The following is a 21,171-nucleotide window of genomic DNA, read 5'->3' as shown; positions in this document are numbered from 1 at the left end:
TTTTTTTCCTGTTATTTAATGCATGCCAAGCCAGGTGGCTTCAGTTTTTAAGGGGTTCCCATTAAGACAGCGAATACAGCCTTACTTGTGGTGGCGCAGTGGATAAAGCATGGACCTGGAATGCTGAGGTTGGCGGTTTCAAACCCTGGGCTTGCCTGGTCAAGGCACAAATAGGAAGCAACTACTAAGAATTGATGCTTCCAGCTTCTTCCCCATTTCCCCCTCCCTTTGCTCTCCTCTAAAAATTAATAAATAAAATCTAAAAAAAAAAAAGAGAACTACAAATTCAAAATTAGGTGTGAAAGTCAAGTGGAACAAATAGAAAACAGTTACAAACATTGAAAAGAAAAAGATTGTCAGTGAATAAAAACTAGTACCAACAACTAGTACCAACTGTGTCTTGTCTGTAAGAAATTCACTTTAAATATAGAGACACAGATAAAGGAGTGGAGAAGGCTGGAATAGCCATATTAATTCAGGCAAATGTATCAGGGATGAAGAGAAGGTGTTACATAATATTAAAGAGGTCAGTTCTCCAGGAAGATGGAAGAATACTTAATGTGTATGCACTTAACAAAGCATCAAAACTCATGAGGTAGCCCTGGCCGGTTGGCTCAGTGGTAGAGCGTCGGCCTGGCGTGTGGGAGTCCCGGGTTCGATTCCCGGCCAGGGCACACAGGAGAAGCACCCATCTGCTTCTCCACCCCTCCCCCTCTCCTTCCTCTCTGTCTCTCTCTTCCCCTCCCGCAGCCAAGGCTCCACTGGAGCAAAGTTTGCCCGGGAGCTTTGGATGGCTCTGTGGCCTCTGCCTCAGGCGCTAGAATGGCTCTGATTGCGGCAGAGCGACGCCCCAAGATGGGCAGAGCATTGCCCCCTGGTGGGCATGCCGGGTGGATCCCGGTGGGGCGCATGCGGGAGTCTGTCTGACTGCCTCCCCGTTTCCAGCTTCGGAAAAAAAACAAAAAACAAACAAAAAAAAACCCCCCAAAAACTCATGAGGCAAAACATGATAAAACTGCAATGAAAACTAGATAAACCCACTATTATAACTGAAGACTTCACACCACTTTTTTAATACTGAATAAATCCAGCAGGCAGAAAATGAGCAAGGATATAGTTGAACTGAACAACAACACCGATAAACTTGATCTAATTGACACTTAAGCAATACTTCCAACAACAGCAGAGTTGGAAATAATAAAAATAGCAAATTTAAAATAATAAAAATAATACAGAGTATGTTCTCTACAATAGAACTAAACTAGAAATCAACAACAGCTGATGAAAGAAACCAAAAAGATTTAAATAAGTGGCGAGATATTCCATGTTTGTGGATAGGAAGAATCAATATTGTTAATATGTCAATTTGCCTGACCTGTGGTGGCACAGTGGATAAAGCGTCGACCTGGAATGCTGAGGTCGCCGGTTCAAAAAACCCTGGGCTTGCCTGGTCAAGGCACATATGGGAGTTGATGCTTCCTGCTCCTCCCTCCCCCTTCTCTCTCCCTCTCTCTCTCTCTCACTCTCTCTCTCCTCTCTAAAAATTAATAAAAGAAAAAGTAAAAAAAAAATATGTCAATTCTTCCCATTGTGATTATAAATGAAACACAATTTCAGCCAAAATCTCAGCAAGCTATTTTGTGGAAATCAACAGACAAATTCTAGAGTTTATATGGAAAGGTAAGAGATGCAGAATAGCCAACATAATACTGAAGAAGGATAACGAAGTTGGAAAGCTCACACTACCAGACTTCAAGACTTAGCATAAAGCTACAATAAACAAGATAGCATGATCTTAGTGAAAGACTAGATACATAGGTCAACGGTACAGAACAGAGTCCAGAAACACACCTATACTAATGAAAGTGAAGTCTTCTAAAAAATAGTGCTAAGTGAGGGGGAGGGGCATAAAAAGAAACAAATATAGGGTGACAGAGGATGATTTGACTTTGGGTGACAGGTATACAGCATAATTGACTGTCAAATGATGTGGAGATGTTTTCTCTAAATCTGTGTACTCTGGTTGACCAATGTCACCATTAAATTTAATTGTCTAAATAAAAAAAATAGTGTTGAAATAATTGGACATCTATTTGCAAAAACAAACAAACAAAAAAACAATCTGGGCCCTGGCCGGTTGGCTCAGCGGTAGAGCGTCGGCTTGGCCTGCGGGGGACCCGGGTTCGATTCCCGGCCAGGGCACATAGGAGACGCACCCATTTGCTTCTCTACCCCCTCCCCTCCTTCCTCTCTGTCTCTCTCTTCCCCTCCCGCAGCGAGGCTCCATTGGAGCAAAGATGGCCCGGGCGCTGGGGATGGCTCCTTGGCCTCTGCCCCAGGCGCTGGAGTGGCTCTGGTCGCAGCAGAGCAACGCCCCGGAGGGGCAGAGCATCGCCCCCTGGTGGGCAGAGCGTTGCCCCTGGTGGGCGTGTTGGGTGGATCCCGGTCGGGCGCATGCGGGAGTCTGTCTGACTGTCTCTCCCCGTTTCCAGCTTCAGAAAAATGCAAAAAAAAAAAAAAAAAAAAAAAAAAAAAAAAATCTGAACACAGACTCTATGCTTATCACAAAAATAGTTTCAAAATGGATCATAGACAAAAATATAAAATGCCAGAGTATAAAAGTTCAAGGGAAAGAAATAGGAGAAAATCTAGGTGATCCTCGGGTTTGGCAATGACTATTTAAACACAAAACCAAAAGCATGATATATGAAAGAAAAAAATCGTAAGATGGACTTTATTAAAATTAAAAACTCATGCTCTGCAAAAGACTTAAGACAATGAAAAGACAAGCCACAGACTAGGAACAAATATTTGCAGGACACATATCTAATAAAAGACATCTATCCAAAATACGCAAAACTCAACAATAAAAAAACAAACAACCCAAGTTAAGAATGGTCAAAAGATCTGAACAGATACTTCATCAAAGAAGATACACAGATGTAAAGTAAATGAAAAAGATGCTTAACCTCATTTGTCATTAAGGAATTACAAATAAAAACAATAATGAGATATTTCTGCATACCTATTAGAATGTCTACTACTCCAAAAACTAACAATGTTAAATGCTCATTAAGATACAGCAGGCAGGCCCTGGCCGGTTGGCTCAGTGGTAGAGCGTCGGCCTGGAGTGCAGAAGTCCCGGGTTCGATTCCCGGCCAGGGCACACAGGAGAAGCGCCCATCTGCTTCTCCACCCCTCCCCCTCTCCTTCCTCTCTGTCTCTCTCTTCCCCTCCGGCAGCCGAGGCTCCATTGGAGCAAAGATGGCCCGGGTGCTGGGGATGGCTCCTTGGCCTCTGCCCCAGGCGCTAGAGTGGCTCTGGTCGTGGCAGAGCGACGCCCTGGAGGGGCAGAGCATCGCCCCCTGGTGGGCAGAGCGTCACCACCTGGTGGGTGTTCCGGGTGGATCCCGGTCGGGCGCATGCGGGAGTCTGACTATCTCTCCCCGTTTCTAGCTTCAGAAAAATACAAAAAAGAAAAAAAAAAAAAAAAAAAGATACAGCAGGCACTCTCATTTATCGCTGGTGGGAATGCAAAATGGTACAGCCACTTTGGAAGACAGTTTGGCACTTTCTTACAAAGTTAAACATAGTCTTACCATATGGTTCAGTGGTCATCTTTACTCAGTTAATTGGGAAAACTTATGTGCACACAAAAATCTGCGTGAAAATGTTTATAGAAGCTTTATTCATAATCACCAAAAATTGGAAGTAATCAAGATGTCAACAAATAATCAAACTGTGACACACTCGTACAATGATGTCTGTCTGGTAAGACCCAGCATTGCAAAGTGGGTCTACTGGATGCAAGGGGTGTTTGTTGCCACAAAATGGTGGTTACTCAAGCTCTTAAATGGTTTGAAATCTCCCTTTGGAACTTAGTTCCCCAAATAAAAAATTTAAACCAGATACTAAATTCCTCTGCTAGTACACTGAAAGATAGAAACTTTGTATCCTTGTTGAAAGGGTTAGATTTTTCACCACTTGGTCTCTACTATAAAATGTAGCCACATCTTTGCCAGACTAAACAACAGAAACAAATTTAGGGAAGCCATGTGTCCCCGGTTTGCCTGGGACACCCCAATTTATACCTGTTTTCCCATGCAATTATTAATACTTTTTACTTTCAAAAGTGTACAGTTTGGACAATATAGAACCTCTTTAAATTTTCCCCAAATGAGTCACTCCACCTTTTAAATCTCGATTTAATGAAATCTCCATCTTTTACATACAGGGTGTCCTTGGGTTCCGACAGTCTCTACATACGATGTTTTGTGTTTTCTATGCTCACTCCCATAAAAACTTGAAACAGTTGTGACGTGAGTGTTTTGGCTTATGGCATTAGCATCATACTTACAGACTATGTGGGCCAACTAGTTTGGCAGTTTGGCAGATTTTGGAAGAGAAGAAGTCATCAATCTTCTAGACTACCCTGGAACAATTCTTTAAGAAGGTAGAGAGGCCTGCAACAGATCCTGTACCCTCTACATCAGCTGCTTCTAGAGATGGAATACCTATGGTACAGGTAGAATCATCTCCAGCGTCTCCTGCATGTTCCTTAGGCAATCCTGATTCACCTGACCCAGTATCTCCAGCACCTTCTGCAGGTTCTCCTGCCTCTCCAGCTTCCTCCTCCCAATAGGTCACTCTCTCCCACCTTGCAATGCCCCTTCCAGTGTGCAAGCCAACCACAGGAATAAAGGTAAGAAACTTTTTTTACACTCATTTTTTGTCATTTTTTTCTGTTACTATAGTACAGTGTACAGGACAGTATACTTATGTCCTTTTCCTTTTTCTGTGGCTTAGTTGTGTTTTTATGTCCTAGATTATGTATTAAGATAAGTAAGTGACTCAGGCTAGGGTGTGTTTCGACTTACACCAAAATTCAGGTTACGTCCATTCAGGTAAGAATGGAACTGTGTCACAACCCAAGGACCCCCTGTATTTTATGATATGGATCAGTGATTCAATTGCTTTGCCCAAATGTCAGATGTCAAAGACATCTGTTTTAATTAGATCTGCTTTAAGGGAGGTCCTTTTTGTGGTTACTTTTGCTTTGTTTCATGCAAAAACTTCCAACATTAAAGGCTACTACTTACATTATTTTGGAGTCTAAAAGACTGGAAACACAAAATCTTCTTCTTTCTCCTGCAAGCCATATTCATTGCCACAAGGTGGTGGTTTACTCAAGGGAAACCCGCTGTGATCCAAATTTAACACCAGGAACATTTTTTCTTTTCTTTTTGTTCTTAGTAGTCTTTATTTTACTTTCGTGCTTTGTTTTTAGGAAGAATGCTTTCATCTCTCCCTCCTAATGTGTTTTTGTCTCTTACATATATACTCACTCACTCACCTCATGGTGTCTGCCCCAAACTCCATGTGTGGGAGCCGGCCCTTCTGTCTTTCTCGCTTCCTGGCTGCCTCTTCATGCTCTGTCCCTGGAAGGTGGGTTCCCACTCCCGCCAGCACTGGAGCCTGTGCCCTGGGGGAGGGCACAGCTTCCTAGGCAGCCATATCGAGGTTCCTTGCAAGAAACTGGGTGCCTTGGAGTCTTGGAGAACCCCCTCAAGGTCATGTGCCGTTATCCTGTGTGCTGGGATGGTCTCGAGGCATCTAGCTATTATCCAAGTGGGGGATGTGCCCAATGTTTTTCAGACTGTCGTGTTCTGGTGGGTTCTGGTTTCCTCAGCAATTGGGCCACCAGGATCTTAGCCTGGTTTTGCAAGTCAGGCTTGGATGGGATAGTTCTGGAAGGATGAGCTGGACCAGTCAGTCCCTCACTGCAGATAGATAGGCCGAGGTAGGTTTTTCAAAACGGGAGATACAGGCAGCACTGAGCACCAGGCAGTCCTGGGGAGTGGAGGCAGAGGGGGAAGAGGAGCCTCAGGCCTGCCTTTCAGCCCTAGAGCAAAGGAAGGGTGGCCTCTGCCCTGGATTTTCCAGCAGGGCTGAGTGCAGGAAGAGAGTAGAGGCCACCTGGGAGCCAGCAGGGGGACAGCAGAGGGAAGAGATGGTGGTGAGGGCTCAGGTGCCTTGCAGGAACAGTGAGCCAGGTGTCACCCTCTGTGACACCTGTCTATGGTGTCCTGCCTGCCAGTGGTGAGCAGCTAGCTGATGCTCAGGGGACTGGAGACTCTGGCAACCACTATTCTGTCCTCTATTTCTAAAGTTTTGTTGTTAAAAAAAATGATATACAAATCATATCACACAGTATATCACCTTTTGGGGTTGGCTTTTCTTCTCTCAGCATAATTCCCTGGAGATTCACCTAAGTTGTTGCATGTATCAATATTTTGTTCCTTTTTATTTTTTTAATTTTAATTTATTGTGTTGACATGGTTTCAAGTTGTTCCTTTTTATTGCTGCATGTTCTACAGTATGGATGTACCACTGTGTCAAGTTAATTTTTGTGTGGGATGTGAGATAGGGGTCAAGTTCCTTTTTTTTTTTTTTCATATGGCTTTCTGGTTATGAAGCAGCATTTGTTAAAAAGACTTGACTCAAGTGAATTGCTTTTGCATTTTTGTTAAATATTAATTGATTATAAGTGTGAGTTTCCTTCAGACTCTCTAGTTTATTCCACTATTTATCTATCCTAATGCTAGTACTTCACTGACTTGGTTACTATACATAGTTACATAGTTATGGACTGAATGTGTGTGTCCCCTCAAATTTCATGTTGGAATCCTAATTCCAATGTGATAGTATTTGGAGTTGGAGCCCTTGGGAGGTCTTAGGTCGTGAGGGTGAAACCCTCATGAATGGGATTAGTGCCCTTATAAGAAGAGCTCAGAGGGCTAGCTAGCTCTCTTTCTGCCATGTAAGGACACAAGGAGAAGTCAACTTTCTGCAACCGGCAAGAGTACCTTCACCAGAATCAGTCTATGCTGGCACCATGACTCTGACTTCCAGCCTCCAGAACTGTGAGAAATAAATTTCTATTGTTGATAAGTCAGTTTACCATATTTTGTTATAGCAATTAAGCTAAGACATAGTACATCTTAAAATCAGGTAATCTAAGTCTTTTTCTTTTTCAAGATGACTTTGACTATTCTAAGTCTGTTGACTTTCCTATAATAAGTTCAGAATTAACCTGTTAGTATTTTTTAATCTTGAGAATTTGATTAAGATTGCATTGAACCTAAAGGTTAACTTGGGGAGAACTGACATTTTAGTAAGATTGAGTCTTCCAATCTGTGAATGTGGCATATCTTTTCATTTATTTATTCTTTCATTTAGAAATGTTTTGTAATTGTTGCAAGTCATTTGTGTTTTGTTTATTAATGCTATTATTAGTGAAATTGCCTCTATGTTTTTACTTTATTTCCAATCATGTGCTGCCAGTACATAGAAATACACTATTTTTGTATATTGACTTTGTATTTTGAGACCTTGCTAAACTTACCTGTTAGTTCTAGTAGTTTTTTTTTTTCTATTGTTGTTGTTGTTGGTTGTGAGGCTGGCTTTGCAAATACAAGCTAGTGAGCCACAAACTGGAGCAGCCCATCTCTCTGAGCCTACCAACTTGCATTGGTCTGTGTTGCATTTTCTTTGTGTTGTAGAAGTCACTGAGAGTTCCCATCAAACTGTTGATCTGTATTATTAGCCCATGTCAGGCAGGCGTCCCAGCTACTTTCTATAGACACCTGCCTCAGGTTTCCATCATGAGTAGGAACTGGTGAGCCCTGTGCACCCACCACTCAGGCTTATTGAGAGGTTAGAAGAGATGGCAAGGAGACATTCTGCACAGTGTAGAGTCATCTGATGACAATTTCTCATGTTTCTGCACATTTGTAAGCAGAGGCACTAATTACCTTTATTCCTAACTATCAGTTATGTTTATAGGGTGAACAGCCTTGAAAGATAGAAATAGTATCTTCTAAAATAAAGGGCAGGTTTGCGTAAGCTTTGAAAAATAGAGATAATGTCTCCCTCTTCGTCTAAAAGCTTTGGTTTCCCAAAGCTCAGGGTTCTTCTATGACACTACCAATTGCATGTGTACGTGTACATGGCCCTCTTTACATTGTCCTATGGGAACTGAGGTTCAAGAAACCTATGCAAAAATGCTAATACCCTGGCTACCACTGTTGCTATAATAACCTATCCTTCATCTTGAACATTTGAGTTTTGTACCTTTGGGGAGTATCTATAAAACTATGGGAAGATAACTTGTTAGCTAGCAAGTAGGATGAAATCTCAAACTCTCACAGCTCCTGATACCTCTAGAGGGGTAACGAGCTTTGCCCCTAGATAATTTAGGTTACTCTGGGAAATTGGAGAGAAAGACCTATTTCCCTTTGAATCTCCCATTATACCACAACTCCTTGACCACCTATTTGATCTGGATCCCAGTCAACTTACAATGATCTCATTACCAAAGACTCTACTCCTCCAGTGAGTCCCCAGAAGCTTCTTGAATGACTGTCCCCCAAATTGAAGGCTTGATGCTAAATGGCCTTCTGAATTCTCTGACATTGCTAATATTTATCTCAAAGATTTGTATACATTTTGGAAAACTATATGCCATATATCCATATTTGTTTTAATGTAAACATAATGTTTTAAATTACCATTAGGGATTTGAAAATTGATATCTGTCTTATTTTTCAACAGGATGATGCTATTGTATTTCACAAAATTGGGCTAAATTGAAATGCGCAAGCCCTACATTTAGGCTCAAAATCCAGGAAATTTTTCTTTCTCTGATTTGTTAATACAATATTTCAAATACTAAGACTCGTGAGGTCCTGGCCGGTTGGCTCAGCGGTAAAGCGTCGGCCTGGCGTGCGGGGGACCCGGGTTTGATTCCCGGCCAGGGCACATAGGAGAAGCGCCCATTTGCTTCTTCACCCCTCCCCCCCCTCCTTCCTCTCTGTCTCTCTCTTCCCCTCCCGCAGCCAAGGCTCCATTGGAGCAAAGATGGCCCGGGCGCTGGGGATGGCTCCTTGGCCTCTGCCCCAGGCGCTAGAGTGGCTCTGGTCGCGGCAGAACAACGCCCCGGAGGGGCAGAGCATCGCCCCCTGGTGGGCAGAGCATCGCCCCTGGTGGGCGTGCCGGGTGGATCCCGGTCGGGCGCATCCGGGAGTCTGTCTGGCTGTCTCTCCCCGTTTCCAGCTTCAGAAAAATACAAAAAAAAAAAAAAAAAAAAAAGACTCGTGAAAACATGAAGCTACAAGTGACAATCACTCTCTCACTGTTTTTGCAAGCTGGGCCTGGGTAATTATCAAGAAGAAAAGCTCAGGATGTTGCTTTCAGGCTCTGTGTTGCAGAATGTCATTGAGGGTGTCTCCTGTGGAGAGGCCTGGTCACATTTTCGTGTGCCAGGCAATGGCTCTTGGCCAAGCTCTGCTTCTTATCAGCTCCAGGTGTTCAAAAGAGTTTTTTCAATGAAGAAAGATGTCTGATCCTTAAAAATTATTTTTGACCCTGTGTTTAGTAGTTTAATATGATGTATTTGCATGTTGTTTTCTTTGTGCTTACCCTTTTTGGAATTCACCAAGTTCCTTGAATCTATGAATTTACGTCTTTCACCAGTTTTGGAAAATTTTCTGCCATTATATCTAAGAATATAGTTTCTGTCCCACTCTCTCTCTTTTCCTTCTGGGACTCCAGTGATGCGATATGAATGTTAAACAGTTGTATAAAACAGTCTTTTATACTATTATCACTTTTTCTATGATCTTTTTTTCTGTGCTTTAGTTTTAATGTATTCCTAATTTGTTTTATAGTTCATTAATCCTGTGTTTAGCTATGTTCAATCTGCTATTACACTTATCTAGTGATTTCCTGTCTTCAGTTATTATATCTTTTATAAGTTCTAGAATGTTCATTTTACTTTATTTGTGGATTCCACTTGTCTGGTGACATTTTCTCTCCTTTCTATTTTATCTATGTTTTTCCTTTATTTTATTTAACATATTAATGTAGATGGGGATAGTTTGAATTTTTGAGTATAACAACACATGCAATGAAATGTGTAAAGTGTGCTAATCATTAATGCATACCTTGATATATTTTCACATCTGTGTGTATTCATTTAACCACCACCCAGATCAAGATAAAAACATTTGGCCCTGGCCGGTTGGCTCAGTGGTAGAGAGTCGGCCGGGCAAGCAGGAGTCCCGGGTTCGATTCCCAGCCAGGACACACAGAAGAAGCACCCATCTGCTTCTCCACCCCTCCCCCTCTCCTTACTCTCTGTCTCTGTCTTCCCCTCCCGCAGCCAAGGCTCCACTGGAGCAAAGTTGGCCTGGGCACTGAGAATGGCTCTGTGGCCTCTGCCTCAGATGCTAGAATGGCTCTGGTTGCAACAGAGCAACGCCCCAGATGGGCAGAGCATCACCCCCTGGTGGGCATGCCGAGTGGATCCCAGGCGGGTGCATGCGGGAGTCTGTCTGACTGCCTCCCCGTTTCCAAAAAAAAAGATAAAAACATTTCCAAGTACTTCTTTTCCACTTCTTTTGGTTATCATTCTTCCCCATCCAAGAGATAACCATTTTTCTGATTTCTATCACCATCAATTAGTTTTACTTTTTACTGGATTTCATATACGTTGTCTTTCACATCTGGCAACCTTCCTTTAATATAATGTCTGTGAGATTCATTTGTGTTGTTTATGTATTAGTACTTCATTATCAGTTATCTTTATTATATGCGGCTTAAGTGTCTGTTTGTCGCCGATAGCTTATTGGTTGCTTGCATAACTGTACTAGCCAATGGGGTGAAGTTGCCATGGCTGAACGCAAATTGAGCGTGTCAGGGGGAAGGTGAACATTTGTTTGCATTGGCAATCATCTGTTTTACATAAAAACTACGTCTTAACATAATTTCTTTTAAGAATGCCTCCTAGAAAATACAGCACTGAAGAGGAGAGAAAAGGAGCTAAAGCTGCACAAAAACGGCTTTCTCGACAAAAAGAAACCACTGAGCAGAGAAAGATTTTTACCTGAGCCTGCATTTGGACACGGTCAACTTTATGTTGCCTGTTCAAGAGTTCGTGAAAGAACGGACGTAAAATTAAAAATAATTGATGGTCCTCTGCAAGGCGAGCTTAAAAATGATGGAAAGATCTACACAAGAAATGTGTACAAAGAGATCTTTGACATGTGAATTAACATTTTATTATTTAAATCACCTTTATTTATTGAGCTAGCGGTGGCTCTTAAGAAATGTACCGCCAGTGGTTTCCTTCATTGCACTCTACTTTAAGCAATTAAGCAAGTAGAAGGGGGAAACCCCATGGGGCAGTAAGCAAAGGGGCATCCTCACCGCCTGCCCTGGGTAATTCAGTTTGAATTAGCAGACATCTTTGCACAAATCATTTTAATTACAATTTATAATATCTAGAACAGCGGTCATTTTGTATTACCGCCGGGCTTTCTAGTTGCAGTATAGTTTTCATTGTATAAATAAACCAAAATTTGTTTATTCATTCTTCAGTTAATAAACACTTAGATTGTCTCCAGTTCTAGATTATTATGACTAAAGCTGCTATAAATATTCTTATAAATGTGTTTTGGTGAACACACTTGCTAATTTCTCTTAGGCATATACCTAGAAGGAGAAATGTTGAGTCAGAAGGTAGGGGTGTATATTTATTTAGCTTCCCTCGATTCTACTTAACAGTTTTTCAGAGCCAGTTGTGCTAGTTATTAATTTATTTCTTATTTCCAAAGCCAACCTTAATTACCTGCTGCTCTGTGTTAATGGAGCTGGCCCATGCAAGCATTTCTCCTTTGTCATCTGGCATTATCTTCAGCTTTGTTAGGAGAGAGCCCTGGCTGCCACTGCAGGAGAAAGGCTTCCTCTCCTGGTTCTCATGTGCTTGTTCTGAAGCACATGGTTCCTTCACATGTGCCACACAGAAACACACAGCTCACCTTTTTGATGAGCTCCAGCTCCCCAGAGGTTGACTTTCCAATGCATCACTCCTGCAAGAAATTTTTCAGCAGCTTCCACAATATGGCACCTTTCCATGGAAGGCTTCCGTCAGTGCCCAAGAGGAATTCCAGTGAATTTTGTCTTCATGGAACTTCAGTGAACTTCATCCAGAGAGCCATGGTTGTACTGGCTCCTTAAAGTACGGATCTTAGGCGGGTGGTAGAAGGTGAGGGTTAGGACTTCATACAGGTTTGTTCCTTCGGTGCTCTGCCTTAGCTCTAGAGAATGCTCACTATATCTGCTTTAATTATATTCTTTAGAGTTATCTTTTCCCTTAGTAGGTAGTTCCCTCTTATACTGAATAATTCTTAACATTAAAATTTCCTTGTCCAAATTGCTGTAGATATACCATTTTATGCTTCTATCAGCAATGAATGAGAGTTCTAGTTCCTCTATCATCACTTGTAGTAGTAGTCTTGTCTACTAACTCCAACATCTGAATTATCTGTGTATCTGCTTTTATTGTCTACTTTTTCTCTTGCTTATCAATTATATTTTTGTTCACCTGCTTAGTTTTTTTGTTTTACTATATGCAAACATTGTATACAGGAGGTATAGAGACTTCAGATGATGTAATTTCCCAAAGTTTCTTTTTTCTTTTGTTAAGCAGATGAGGGTGAGGGATGATTATCTCAACCTAGTGAAGAATTAAGCTAGCTTGGGGCTAAATTTCAATTTTTTGCAAGACAGTCTGTCCCTGCTTTACTCCTATTCTTCACATGTGGAGTTATTGAGAACCTTTTGGCTTGTGTCTGTCTCTTCAGCCATGAGGGAGAGTGAAGATTCAACTCGGCCCTTGAGAGACTCCCAATCCAGCTTTCCTGGCTCTGTCCCCATGGAGATTAAAAACCTGGCCAATATCAGGGAGGAGCTGGCCTTGTGTTTGAGGCAGGCCCTTTCTTCTTGGGGGAGCCTGTGTTTTTTAAGCATGCTAAAACTTTGGAAGATTTCACTACGCTTATTAGAAGAATTCTCAGGCCCAGAACTCAGCAAATGTCATGTGGAGAAAATTGGTTGTGTTTTAAAGCCACCTATATTCCAATTTGTCATTCTAGTACCATGTGGCCACTAAAAGCTTTGCTGATTTCTCTTTCCTCCATTATAGGTCTTTGGTCTGGGCAAAGCTTGATCATTAGCTAGAACCCCAAACTGGCAGATGTGCTGGGGGAGAGGAGAGGGAACAGCTGGAGAGCCTCACTTCATTTCATTGTAGTAGGAGGAGCCCTGGACTGCCACAACCTACTACAGCCTGCCTAGAAGAGAAATTTTTCTGCACTTCTGAAAATCAAAACTCTTTTCTTTTCAAACTATTTAGTGTCTTTAGCATGTCTTTCAAAATCTTTTTTTTTTTTTTTTTTACAGAGAGAGAGAGAGTCAGGGAGAGGGAAAGACAGGGACAGACAGGAACAGAGAGATGAGAAGCATCAATCATTAGTTTTTCGTTGCGCATTGCGACACCTTAATTGTTCATTGATTGCTTTCTCATACGTGCCTTGACCGTGGGCCTTCAGCAGACTGAGTAACCCCTTGCTGGAGCCAGCGACCTTGGGCTCAAGCTGGTGAGCTTTTGCTCAAACCAGATGAGCCCGTGCTCAAGCTGGCGACCTCAGGGTCTCGAACCTGGGTCTTCCGCATCCCAGTCCAACGTTCTATCCACTGCGCCACCGCCTGGTCAGGCGTCTTTCAAAATCTTGAGTTGACTTTTCTTTCTTGATGAATTTCCACTGTAATGTCACTACCTTGAGGCTCTGGGGTGTCGAAATACAGATCAGTGTTTTTCAGACTGCAGGTCACAACCCACGAAATCAAGTTAGTAGGTCTTGCTAGCATATTTTTAGTAAAATATATCACTAAATTTATTTTAGAATAGATTTAATAATAGATAATTTTAGAATGGATCAGAGTGCATTATACTTTGCCAAGATAAGTACTGTTCCATAAAATTTTTGTTTCACTAGTATGTGTATGAGTGTATTCTGGTTTGCAGTGGAAATCTATTTTATCCTATGAGTTGCAGGCCAAACTGTGTAGAGGTCACTGGACTTTAAACAGAAGTGGAGCCATGGGGAAGAAAGAGAAGGGATCAGAAACAAACACATTAGTTGAGTAGGGACACCTTTTTGGAGAAGTTTGGCCAGGATTGATTGAAAGCTGCTCTTCTGGCCCCAGTGAGCAAGAGGGGGTACATGTGAGAGGAACCACAAGCATCAGGAATCTTATTAGTGTATTCACTAATAAGAGGCTATATTCATAATACCCCAAAAGCACAAACAATCTAAATGTCCATCAGCTGATGAGTGGATAAACAAAATGTGGTATACAGATGCAATGGAGTAGTATTTGGTCATGAAAAGGGATGAAGTGCCCCTACATGCTGCAACACAGATAAACCTTGAAAACATTGTGCAAAGTGTAAGAAGCTGGTCACAAAATACCACGTTGTATGATTCCATTTATATAAAATGTCCTGAACAGGCAAATCCAGAATGTAAGTTAGCAGTTTCCAGGGGTGGGGGAAGGTGGGGAGGAGACATGACTGCAAATAGGTAGTTTTTTTGGGAAGGGGTATGAAAATGTTCTCAAAATCGATAATGGTAAAGGTTGCATGCCTTTGTGAATACACTAAAACCCACTAAATTTAATACTTTAAAATGTGGAATTTTATGGTATGTGAATTGTATCTTTATTTTTAAAAGAGGGAGAAAGGACGCTCATGGAGTAGATAGCGGAACTGAAACAATGAAATGGAGCGTGAGTGTTGCCTGTCCCTGTCGCATCCATCTGAACGAACTTTGGGTCCAGGAATGGTGCAGAGCCTGGAAAAGCGACCCTGGAGGCAGGATCTAGAAAGACACACGTCCCAGGACTTGAAGAGAAAGCGGTTAAGGTGGCGATCCGGGATCGCTTAGGTCTGGGTAGCTCAGAAGTTGGCGGGGCCCAGCAGAGATTTAAAGGTTGGAGCGCAGAGGCTCTTAAAGGGGCCCGGACGAATTCCCATTCTGCGTCCACCTTAAAGCCAGCTTTGCGGCGTCTAAGGTCGGACTCGGGTAAGTGCACGGGACCGCGGGGGAGGCAGAGGCGCCGGATGGGTTACGTGGCCGGGCTCACACGAGCTGCGGAGGCCGGGGTACCCCGAGGGGGTAGCTGGCCCTCCGCCGGGGGCGCGACCCGGCGCCGGGGTGCAGGCCGGAGTGGCGGGGTCGCAGCTTAGGGCCCGGCTCCCCCTGCGCCCCGCAGCGCTCTATTTTTAGCAAGCGCTGTTGCAATATAAGGAATGCGCCGCGCAGCAGGCGCTTCGGGCGCGCGCGGGCTGCGCGGTCGCTTTAAGGAGGCGCCCGGGTGGGGACGGGCCAGAGCGGCCGGCGGGCCGGCGGGCCAGGAGCCATCAGTCCGGCTAGAGCATGGAGGAGGCGACCTGAGGGCCAGAGTCCAGCCCGGGCTGGATCGTGCGGTGAGTGGTCGGGGCAGCCGGAGACACAAGGGGCAGAGAGGGGAGGGGGCCTGGCTGCGAGGCCCCTAGCCGGGGCTGGCGCTTTGTTCCGGCGCCGGAGGTGTGGCCGCCCCCGGCTCGGCCGCGCTTTTCTAGCTGAATGCGCTCTGGGACTGGCGGGGAGTGGCCTCTGGCCCCCACCGCAATCTCCCAAATAACGGTGTGCGATTGAGAAATCGGCCACTACTGATGGCCTGCCCACCTCCCAAAGAACCTCTGTTAAGATAACCACTCTTGGGTTCCTTGTGTGCCCTGGTGAGAACCCGCCAAGGAGGTGGGCAGCGGGGCTAGGGCGGGGGTTGGGGGACGTTTTCTCTCCTTTTAAAATGGCGTTAACGAGCTCAAAGATCCGCGGGTGGAGTTGTCAAATTCAGCTGAATAACAAAAAGCAGCCTTCTTCATAAACAACCCTTCACTGCGCTTGGGGCTCTGGCCACAACTAGGGCTGGGCTCATTCATTGACCAAACCCGGCCGGGGCGCCCACCGTGTGTGTGTAGGGCATAGTGCCAGCTGCTACTTCGCGGAGAAGATAAAAGGCGCAAACCCAGGGACAGCCCAGCGTGGTCGGTCCTGGGATCAAGGAAGCCCAGGGGTTCTGGGAGCAGACAGTGTGGAAGGTCAGGGAAGGCCTCCTAGAGGAGGCGATGCCTACCAGTCTAACTGGACTCCCAGTTAGATGCTGTGGCTGGGACAGAGGACAGTGCTGGCTGGGGAATAAAGCCGAGTCTGGAAAGGTGGCCCTGACCACAGAGCTCTGGGCTTGCCCCTCTTCCCATCATGGACTAGAATGGTTCTTGCATCTCCAGGACTCACCTCCACCCTGGACCTGACCAGAGAGGGTGACTGACAAGGCTCCCAATTGTGGCCTCAAAGAGTGACTTCCCTGGCAGCAGGGGTAACGAGTAATGAGGAAATCTGACTTGAAAAACCCTGAAGCTCTACTGAAATAACAGCAGCCAACGAGGCTTTCGTGGACCAGATGATGGATGTGCAGGCTTCACCATTTGACAAGCTTTCCTTCAGAAAGGTTATATTATTATCCCCATATGCAGGTGGTGAACTGGGGCTAAAAGGGTCAATAAAGAGCCCAAGAGCCTATCTAGAGATCATGCTTTAGACCCTACAGCTGTTCAGGCCCCTTTTGTGAGGGTCTGCTGTCTTGGGCTTGAAGGCTCCATGTGCAGCCAGTGTTATGCTTTTGCTCTCTTGGCATTCTCTGGTAGGTTGAAGTGTGGGGTGGTGAGCTGTTAGTATTAATAACTGGCACGTGTCAGTGTCTTTGCTGTGAACAAAGCACTTTCACTGAGACAGTTCTTAGAGTTTCTCCTGCTCCTCTTCTGAGGTAGGAAACTTGAGCTGGCTAACATTTGGTCAGTCTCCAATTTCCTGTAAATCACATGTCCCTGATGATTGGGGTTGAAAATGTTTCAGGCGTGGTTTTCACCCTTCGGGTCTGTTCTCACTGCCCAGCAGCCAGTTAGCTTCTGTCTGTGGTTTATGGTGTACTTGTGCTCTCTCTCCCAGGGCAGGAGGCATGGGGCTTGGCTGCTCTGGGGTTTTCAAGGCTGCAGGGTCTGCCAGCCTCTTTCTGGGGAGGAGGAGGTGTTGAGTAAAAACCATGCTCTGTTGGAAATTGCCCCTCCTCCCCCAGCAGCCTCAACTTTTCTTTATGGAGAAGGGGGAGGGGCGGATTGAGGCTCTCCTCTCTGCTGAACCCTGGTGAGGCAACTGACAGTCTTCCAGAGTTGCCAGCTTTGCTCCTGCATAAGGCAGTTTGTACTTTTCCACAACGCATGTTTTTGTCTACATAAGACATTTTTGTAGTAGGTATAACCACAGATATTTCATGCTTTCACTTATCTGAGCTGCTTATAAAGTGACAGGGTAGTCATCCTTGTGGTTGGTTCCTGAGCTTGAGCGATTCTGAAACCAGGGGGGACTGCTGAGCTCTGATGAACTGAATTAGCTTCTGGGGTGACTGGCCTAACATCAGTCAGAATCACATGTTGACCAGCCAACTAGATTGAGTGAGTTCTCAGAGAAATGCGACCTCCGGTTTATATTTCACATCTGGTGTAATCATTATTCTACCCATGAAATGCCCCCAAATGGACTGTGCCTACTTGCAAGTGATTGAAAACATACCTGCTCATGAGCATTGTGTCATTTATACAAACCATATTCATGTGAACTAAGTGGGAACATATTCTTGTGCAAAGCTGGAATGTTCTCAAGTGTCCAGAGGGCATGCATTGAGTTTCATAAACTCTGTACCTGCCAGGCCCAGCATGTGCATCTGGCTGTGCATCTGGCTGGCTATAAGGTACAGTGACCTTTGGGGATGAGAAAAAGGAAGGAGCTGGGGGAGCGCCCTGTGCTCTGGGGCATCTGGAAGGTACCCACTCTCTAGAGGCTGAGCAGAGAATTCCAGCTTTGAGAGGAATTTTGTTGTGGACTCAGGCCTGCCGACCCTCATAGTCGTGGGTGATGCCACTAGGCCTTATGGTACTGGATCAGTGGGGGTGTGTTTGGCTGCAAATAGCAAAACCCAAGTAATAGTGGATGAAGCAGAGTTTAGATTTCCCGATGATGCTCTCAGCTCATGTGAGGTCTCTCTACACAGGGATGGGATATTAGTGCCACTTCCAGCAAGTTCTTGCATGGGACAGGCAGCCAAGAAGACTGAGGGTCTGATGTGAAGAGCAGTAGACTTTGCCTTCTTGGGTCACAGCCTCTTGACTATGCCAGTGAGAAGCCTAGAGACAAGTTGCTTGGATGTACGAAGTTGGGCATACAATTCAGGGGATTCACGGATCTCTGAAAACAAGTCCTGGGTCCCAGTTAGATCTCCTGGTCTAAGCCATGTTCTTTTACTACTGCTTACCTAGGACTCACCGTGTCACTCTGCCTTCCCACCAGGCCAGCATGCCTTTGTGGTAGTGTCACATAGAGACAGTGTAAAGAATGAAAACAGAATGGGACTATTTTCAGTTCTCAGCCTGAGCTGAAGTCCATGCAGTGAGCCAGTGGATCTGCCTTGTGGAGCTCTGACCAAGAGGGCAATGCTTCCGCCACCTCATGCTTCAGACAGGCCAGGGTTGCACCGTTGGTGACTGCCATGCATTCCTTAGTGCCCATTTCCAGTCTTCTGGTAGCATCCCTGCTGCCTGTGATGAGATTGTCCTGCCTATTCTCAGAGACTCCACCCCTCGGCCCTTCTTGGCCTGGCCCCCACCACTGAGCTCATAGGCCCTTTTTACCCATCACGTGATCCAAGGTGACTTTCTGCAGCCATGTCCTTTATTGGGTCATAAAGTAGTGATGTTCTTTAGTATTCATTGTCCTTTAGTATTCTTAGTAGCTTTACTAGGTGGGGCCTGCTGATGGCCAATGGCCAAAAGACAATGTGGGTCATTACTGCTTGCTCAGGTGACATTCTGGGTCTCAGAGGGGCATATTCTCATCAAGGTAGCCTGGCATCTGTCTATCTAAATTTACATCTGGGTTGTATTGCTAATGAGATTTTGGAGAGCACCAGGCAAGGATTTGGCTGTGCAGAGTATGGCATGAAGGAGGGAGGAGGAGGAGAGCTGGGAGCTCTGAGCTCTGGTTCCGGTCCTCTCTGGCTATCTATAGGGCCTTGGGTGGGTCCTGTGCTGCCAGGGCTCTGGCGCCATCTGTGACTTCTCTGCTGAGCCCTCAGGGTTGTCATGGGGATTAGATGAAATACACAGATGAGAACATGCTTGGGAAACCAGAAAGGGTTATAAAAATGAAGAGCATTATCAGCCTTTCAAGCAACCTTCAGATAACAGACTCATAGCCCCAGACGGGGCTCCTGAAGCCTCTGTAGACTGGATGCAGACCTAGTGGAGACTATTTCTCATAGTGGTGAGGGTGATGATTTTAGGTACGTCACATCAGCTTTTATTATATACTTGTTTATACTCATTATTAAAATAATACAGGCATTGCATAAAATATATATTTTGTAAATGGATATTTAGCTTGGACTAAGGCTAAAGAAAGATTTTTCAGTGACCCTTGTATAAAATAAAGGCTGGGGAACTTTCAACAGAGAGTCCTTCCCATGGAGCCTGGGGGGCTTCAGCTGGATCCTTAGAGAGGTGAGGAACTGCTGCCCCTCAGGTCAGTACATGACATTTGGGGATTCTTTCCTCCTTGCCAAGGTCTTTCCTTTCTCCCTAAGCTGCCCCACTGGGCCTGTCCCCCGTGAACCTTTCACAGGTATGCTTTCCTCCGGCACAGGTAGCTGCTTTCTTCACTGCTCCTCAAATGGCGTGGTTTAGAGACAGCCCTTTTGTGTCCGCTCAATTTCACTGTCAGCTTTTTACAGATGCGGAAACTGAGGCTCAGGGAGGTTAAGCAGGCCACCCCCAGTCCTTGCCTGAGAGCAGCAGAGCCTGGAAGGAGCTTGACCAAGCTCAGACCAAGCACACGCTCCTTCTGTCACTGCACACTCGAGAGCTGGAGGACCAAAAATGACACGTGATCTCTCCTGCTGCTCATGGGACATGTCCTGTGGGGGCCTGACCATAGACTGTCAGTGCTGCAGTGGAGCAAAGGCCTCATGAGGAGAGGGGATGGAGTGGCCCGGGTGCAAAGACCTGAGGCGGCAGCAGAAGCCACCGCAGGCAGAAGCTGCTGGTGGGCACAGAGAGGCAGAGAGAGAGCCTAGGTGCAGTGGTTTTCCCTGACTCACTAATCTTATAGTCAGCCACGAACCCTAACTTATTTGTGTGCTCAGTATATTTTTGAATTTTAAAAAATTAAAAAGGAAAGGCCCTGGCCGGTTGGCTCAGTGGTAGAGCGTCAGCCTGGCATGCGGAAGTCCCGGGTTCGATTCCCGGCCAGGGCACACAGGAGAAGCGCCCATCTGCTTCTCCACCCCTCCCCTTCTCCTTCCTCTCTGTCTCTCTCTTCCCCTCCTGCAGCGAGGCTCCATTGGAGCAAGGATGGCCCAGGCGCTGGGGATGGCTCCTTGGCCTTTGCCCCAGGCGCTAGAGTGGCTCTGGTCGGGACAGAGTGAGGCCCTGGAGGGGCAGAGCATCGCCCCCTGGTGGGCAGAGCGTCGCCCCCTGGTGGGCGTGCCGGGTGGATCCCGGTCAGGCGCATGCGGGAGTCTGTCTGACTGTCTCTCCCCGTTTCCAGCTTCAGAAAAATTCCAAAAAAAAAAAAAAAAAAATTTAAAAAGGAAAAATATAAGGGATAACATAACAAACCCCATGTACCCATTACCAGCTGGATCCTTTCCGTAACAGTGCAGGACTTACACATCCCCTCATCTTCAGTGTGGGCCTGTCCGCAGCCTTGCTCCTGAGTTTCCATGTGTTGACTTTCCTTAGCTAATATCCCCAGCTACTTCAATGAAAATGCCACCTGGTTGTCTGTTGAGGTTTAGAGCCTTTTGCTGCCTCTGACCATATTGGGGAGAAATCATGGGGGAGTCGGGTGAGTATGCATTTATGGATTTAACCTTTTTCAGAAAAGTTGATTCACCCTCAGAAAACACCTGCCTTGACCCTTGTGGGCTCAGACTGCCAAGTATAATTTAGTCGCAGCTGCCCAAACTGAACTGTCATTTAAATGGTGGATGTATATATTTGGAAAAGAGAGAAAATAAACATGATTTTCTTTATATAATTGGATGACAACGATTTATTGAGTAGCTCATCTTAAATGATCTCTAACAAAATACATTTTCTATTCTGAAGTATGG

At 45.1% G+C, this 21,171-nt stretch overlaps 2 protein-coding genes and 1 non-coding gene across 5 annotated transcripts in view; 2 read left to right on the top strand and 1 right to left on the bottom strand.

Annotated features, from left to right (window-relative positions):
• NME9 (NME/NM23 family member 9) overlaps positions 1–21,171 on the bottom strand; it is a 123,410-nt gene that overhangs the window by 24,987 nt on the left and 77,252 nt on the right. The window lies entirely within an intron of this gene.
• On the top strand, positions 3,091–3,166 carry TRNAS-GGA (transfer RNA serine (anticodon GGA)). The gene has a single exon. It is a non-coding gene; the product is annotated as a tRNA-Ser (tRNA).
• Positions 14,793–21,171, top strand: part of MRAS (muscle RAS oncogene homolog) — a 73,508-nt gene continuing 67,129 nt past the window's right edge. Inside the window, exon 1 of one of the 2 annotated variants that reach the window (XM_066350400.1) lies at positions 14,793–14,987. The gene's annotated coding sequence lies outside the window, so the exon portion shown is untranslated. Of the gene's footprint in view, positions 14,988–15,030; positions 15,392–21,171 lie in introns of those variants that run through there. The other variant, XM_066350399.1, reaches the window with a different exon arrangement.

The sequence above is a fragment of the Saccopteryx leptura genome, chromosome 10 (genome assembly GCF_036850995.1).
Source record: "Saccopteryx leptura isolate mSacLep1 chromosome 10, mSacLep1_pri_phased_curated, whole genome shotgun sequence".
Classification (NCBI taxonomy): domain Eukaryota; kingdom Metazoa; phylum Chordata; class Mammalia; order Chiroptera; family Emballonuridae; genus Saccopteryx; species Saccopteryx leptura.
Note: the sequence above shows the minus strand (reverse complement) of the source record. Positions and strands in the feature narration are given on the sequence as shown.